We start from the raw sequence: 6,154 nt of genomic DNA, 5'->3' as shown, positions 1-6,154 counted from the left end.
TTTTGTAAATCATGTTCATTTAAATCGTCGAAAAATGGATCAATTCCCATTTGTTATGCAATGTAACAAAGTCCTGTTACATTTGTGTTATTCTGTACAGTTATGCACACACACAGAACACTACGGTGTCGCTCGCTTACTTCCGTTTCCAGCCCTGACCGTGCAGACAGCCCCTCTCAAAGCTACACAATCCGGCTGCTTTCAGTTGAATTGTGAAAGATTATTCAAGGACCCTGCAGCTTTACTTCGGTTCACAACAGCAGATCGAAGCCGCGTTGCTGCAAACAACAAACCATGTTTTCCAGGATTACAAGGTGTATACGGAACTCAACCATTAAAATTCCCTTCATTAACCTCAGGGGTTCAGGTAATTTTCTATGATTCTATAACAAGTTTTTAAAGTTTGACTGTCATCCGGTATACATGTTAGCAATTCCTGCAGTGTGCAACAAAATGTTGTGGGTTGATTAATGATAATAGAAACAAATATGAAGTGTCTCACAGACTTCAATGATTCCTTAATACCGTTGGTTGACTAAAAGCTATCAATCGCAGGTTAAAATGAGCAATTCATGATGCATCTTTGAAAGAGCTATCCAATCAGTCCCACTCCGCTGCTCTTCCCCCATAGCCCTGCTGACACTCCTGCCAGTGGAAACTGTTTCCCCCATAATTTTGATCACCTCTATTAAATCTCCCCTGACCAGTGATTAATGGAGTTCAACGCGGGCAAGTATCAGATCATCCACTTGGGGCCGAGCAAAGATCGGTCAGTGTGTGGTCTGAAAACATCATGTGAGAGAATAGGTTTTTTCTGTGAACTAGCCGGTCCCGTTAAATTTTACAAATGTTGCCCCAGATCGCTGCTCTCTCAAGCAATGAACATTTTAAACCACTCTCCTAAAATGCAATGTGTAAAATGAGATATGAGTTATCAGTTCAGGAGAAGCAAAGAGCAAAATAAATGAATGAAGTTTCGACTGTCCCTCAGTAACCATATTATCATGTCCTTCATTCTGCAAAATAAAGTTACCGGTTAATTAATGGTGATTAAAGCAGTTCTTATTTATTCACATTAGATGCATGTAATTCATTAAATAAAATTACATCGCATTCATGAATAAGAAACGGTGATATCAAAATTTCTTCCCTAACCGGGAATCGAACCCAGCTAGCGATACTGATAGGAATACGTTATTGAATCATTTAATGGTGCCTCAAAAAATATCACACTGCTAAATTAAAATCACTGCTTTAATGTGTTTCGGTGTTGAAGGAGATTGAAAAAAGCCCAGACTGCGCCCGCGGTGAGACAGAGTTCGAACTTACAAAGAAGTTGGTGCTGTGAAGTAACAGCTGGGCGAAAGCTGACACCGATTAAAGGACGAGAAACCGCTCAATATAAAGGATGAGCTCACAAACGTTAATTTCTGTATTCTGTGTAAAAGGACACCCAAATTCTTGAATATACTCAATGACTGAGCATCCACTGCTCTCTGAGGTTGAAAATTGCAAAGATTCACAAGCCTCTGAGTGAAAAATGTCTCCTCATCTGAGTCTCAAATGGCCGGCCCCTTATCCTGAGACTCTGCCTCCTAGTTCGAGACTCTCCAGCCAGGGGAAACAACCTCTCATCTTCTACCGTTTCAAGCCCTCCAAGAAAATTGTACCTTTCAATGACAACACATCTCGTACTTCTGAACTCCAGAGATTATAGGCCCAATCAACTCAATCTCTCCTCAAAGGGCAATCCAATCATCATTGAAAACAATCAGGTTTGATTCCCAGTCAGGGGTTTCAGTTCTGACAAAGACAATTGAAGTCTGTGAGAATCTTATTAATTGTATTAAAACCAACAAAAATGTGTGTTGCACACTGAAGGAAATTGTAACATGTTTGCTGGGTGACAGTCAAACTTTAATGACTTTCTTCATAGATTCATTGATTTATAGCCAAAGGCGACGGCTTTATTCAGCCTTTTCCGTAGTGTAGTCGTTATCACGTTCGCCTCACACGCGAAAAGTCACCGGTTCGAAACCGGGCGGCAACATTTTGTAAATCATGTTCATTTATGTCGTCGAAAAATGGATCAATTCGCATTTGTTATGCAATGTAACAAAGTCCTGTTACATTTGTGTTATTCTGTACAGTTCTGCACACACACAGAACACTACGGTGTCGCTCGCTCACTTCCGTTTCCGGACCTGACCGTGCAGACAACCCCTCTCAAAGCTGCACATTCCGGCTGCTTTCAGTTGAATTGTGAAAGATTATTGAAGGATCCTGCAGCTTTACCTCGGTTCACAACAGCAGATCTAAGCCGCGTTTCTGCAAACTACAAACCATGTTTTCCAGAATTCCAAGGTGTATACGGAACTCTAACATTAAACTTCCCTTCATTAACCACAGGGGTTCAGGCAATTTTCTCTGATTCTATAAAACGTTATTAAAGTTTGACTGTCATCCGTTATACATGTTAACAATTCCTGCAGTGTGCAACAAAATGTTTTGGGTGGATTATTGATAATAGAAACAATTATGAAGTGTCTCACAGACTTCAATGATCCCTTAATAACGTTGTTTAACTAAAATCTATCAATCGCAGGTTAAAATGAGCAATTCATGATGCACCTTTGAACGAGCTATCCAATCAGTCCCACTCCGCAGGTCGTCCCCCATAGCCCTGCTGACACTCCTGCCAGTGGAAACTTTTTCCCCCATAATTTTGATCACCTCTATTAAATCTCCGCTGACCAGTGATTAATGGAGTTCAACGCGGGCAAGTGTCAGATTATCCACTTGGGGCCGAGCAAAGATTGGTCAGTGTGTGGTCTGAAAACATCATGTGAGAGAATAGGTTTTTTCCGTGAAACAGCCGGTCCCGATAAATTTTACAAATCTTGCCCCAGATCGCTGCTCTCTCAAGCAATGAAGATTTTAAACTATTCTCCTAAAATGCAATGTGTAAAATGAGATATGGGTTAACAGTTCAGGAGATGCAAAGAGCAAAATAAATGAATGAAGTTTCGACTGTCCCTCAGTAACCATATTATTATGTCTTTCATTCTGCAAAATAAAGTTACCGGTTAATTAATGATGATTATAGCAGTTCTTATTTATTCACATTAGATGCATGTAATTAATTTAATAAAATTACATTGCATTCATGAATAAGAAACGGTGATATCAAAATTTATTCTCTAACCGGGAATCGAACCCAGCCTGCAACACTGATAGGAATACGTTATTGAATTATTTAATGGTGCCTCGAAAAATATCACACTGCTAAATTAAAATCACTGCTTTAATGTGTTTCGGTGTTGAAGGGGATTGAAAAAAGCCCAGACTGCGCCCGCGGTGAGACAGAGTTCGAACTTACAAAGAAGTTGGTGCTGCGAAGTAACCGCCAAGCGAAAGCTGACACCGATTAAAGAAGGAGACACCGCTCAATATAAAGGAAGAGCTCACAAACGTTAACTTTCTGTATTCTGTTTAAAAGGACTCTCAAATCCTTGAATATACTCAATGACTGAGCATCCACTGCGCTGTGAGGTTGAGAATTGCAAAGATCACAAGCCTCTGAGTGAAGAAATGTCTCCTCATCTGAGTCTCAAATAGCCGGCCCCTAATCCTCAGACTCTGCCCCCCAGTTCTAGACTCTCCAGCCAGGGGAAACAACCTCTCAGCTTCTACCCTTTCAAGCCCTCCAAGAAAATTGTACCTTTCAATGAGAACACCTCTCGTTCTTCTGAACTCCAGAGATTATAGGCCCAATCTGCTCAATCTCTCCTCATAGGACAATCCTATCATCATTGAAAACAATCAGGTCTGATTCCCAGTCAGGGATTTCAGTTCTGACAAAGACCATTGAAGTCTGTGAGAATCTTAATAATTGTATTAAAACCAACAAAAATGTGTGTTGCACACTGAAGGAAATTGTAACATGTTTGCTGGGTGGCAGTCAAACTTTAAAAACTTTCTTCATAGATTCATAGATGTCTAGCAAAAGGCGACTGTTTGATCCAGCGTTTTGGTAGTGTAGTGGTTATCACGTTCGCCTAACACCCGAAAAGTCCCCGGTTCGAAACCGGGCAGAAACATCTTGTCTTGCAAATCATGTTCATTTAAATCGTAGAAAAATGGATCAGTTCGCATTTGTTATGCAATGTAACAAAGTCCTGTTACATTTGTGTTATTCTGTACAGTTGTGCACACACACAGAACACTACGGTTTCGCTCGCTCACTTCCGTTTCCAGCCCTGACCGTGCTGACAGCCCCTCTCAAAGTTGCACATTCCGGCTGCTTTCAGTTGAATTGTGAAAGATTATTCAAGGATCCTGCAGCTTTACCTCGGTTCACAACAGCAGATCTAAGCCCGTTTCTGCAAACTACAAACCATGTTTTCCAGAATTCCAATGTGTACACGCAACTCAACCATTAAAATTCCCTTCATTAACCACAGGGGTTCAGGCAATTTTCTATGATTCTATAAAAAGTTATTGAAGTTTGACTGTCATCCGGTATACATGTTAGCAATTCCTGCAGTGTGCAACAAAATGTTGTGGGTTGATTAATGATAATAGAAACAATTATGAAGTGTCTCACAGACTTCAATGGTCCCTTAATACCGTTGGTTAACTAAAATCTATCAATTGCAGGTTAAAATGAGGAATTCATATTGCATCTTTGAAAGAGCTATCCAATCAGTCCCACTCCGCTGCTCTTCCCCCATAGCCCTGCTGACACTCCTGCCAGTGGAAACGGTTTCCCCCTTAATTTTGATCACCTCTATTAAATCTCCCCTGACCAGTGATTAATGGAGCTCAACGCGGGCAAGTGTCAGATCATCCACTTGGGGCCCAGCAAAGATCAGTCAGTGTGTGGTCTGAAAACATCATGTGAGAGAATCGGTTTTTTCTGTGAAATAGCCGGTCCCGTTAAATTTTACAAATGTTGCCCCAGATCGCTGCTCTCTCAAGCAATGAACATTTTAAACCATTCTCCTGAAATGCAATGTGTTAAATGAGATATGGTTTAACAGTTCAGGAGATGCAAAGAGCAAAATAAATGTATGAAGTTTCGACTGTACCTCAGTAACCATATTATTATCTCTTTCATTCCGCAAAATAAAGTTACCGGTTAATTAATGGTGATTAAAGCAGTTCTTATTTATTCACATTAGATGCATGTAATTAATTTAATAAAATTACATCGCATTCATGAATAAGAAACGGTGATATCAAAATTTCTTCCCTAACCGCGAATCGAACCCAGCCTGCAACACTGATAGGAATAAATTATTGAATTATTTAATGGTGCCTCGAAAAATATCACACTACTAAATTAAAATCACTGCTATAATGTGTTTCGGTGTTGAAGGGGATTGAAAAAAGCCCAGACTGCGCCCGCGGTGAGACAGAGTTCGAACTTACAAAGAAGTTGGTGCTCCGAAGTAACCGCCAAGCGAAAGCTGACACCGATTAAAGGACGAGAAACCGCTCAATATAAAGGATGAGCTCACAAACGTTAATTTCTGTATTCTGTGTAAAAGGACTCCCAAATTCTTGAATATACTCAATGACTGAGCATCCACTGCCCTCTGAGGTTGAAAATTGCAAAGATTCACAAGCCTCTGAGTGAAGAAATGTCTCCTCATCTGAGTCTCAAATGGCCGGCCCCTTATCCGGAGACTCTGCCTCCTAGTTCGAGACTCTCCAGCCAGGGGAAACAACCTCTCATCTTCTACCGTTTCATGCCCTCCAAGAAAATTGTACCTTTCAATGACAACACATCTCGTACTTCTGAACTCCAGAGATTATAGGCCCAATCTACTCAATCTCTCCTCATAGGACAATCCAATCATCATTGAAAACAACCAGGTTTGATTCCCAGTCAGGGATTTCAGTTCTGACATAGACAATTGAAGTCTGTGAGAATCTTATTAATTGTATTAAAACCAACAAAAATGTGTGTTGCACACTGAAGGAAATTGTAAAATGTTTGCCGGGTGACAGTCAAACTTTAATAACTTTCTTCATAGATTCATAGATTTATAGCCAAAGGCGACGGCTTTATCCGGCGTTTCCGTAGTGTAGTGGTTATCACGTTCGCCTAACACGCGCAAAGTCCCCGGTTCGAAACCGGGCGGCAACA

General features: G+C 40.7%; 1 non-coding gene across 1 annotated transcript; it reads left to right on the top strand.

Annotated features, from left to right (window-relative positions):
* Window positions 1-6,081: 6,081 nt before the first annotated feature.
* Window positions 6,082-6,154, top strand: trnav-aac (transfer RNA valine (anticodon AAC)). The gene has a single exon. It is a non-coding gene; the product is annotated as a tRNA-Val (tRNA).

Source organism: Somniosus microcephalus, unplaced genomic scaffold (assembly GCF_052327205.1).
Source record: "Somniosus microcephalus isolate GS21.2 unplaced genomic scaffold, FLI_Smic_1.0 unresolved_chr4, whole genome shotgun sequence".
NCBI classification, from domain to species: domain Eukaryota; kingdom Metazoa; phylum Chordata; class Chondrichthyes; order Squaliformes; family Somniosidae; genus Somniosus; species Somniosus microcephalus.
The sequence above is the reverse complement of the archived record's forward strand: the minus strand, read 5'-3'. Positions and strand labels throughout refer to the sequence as shown.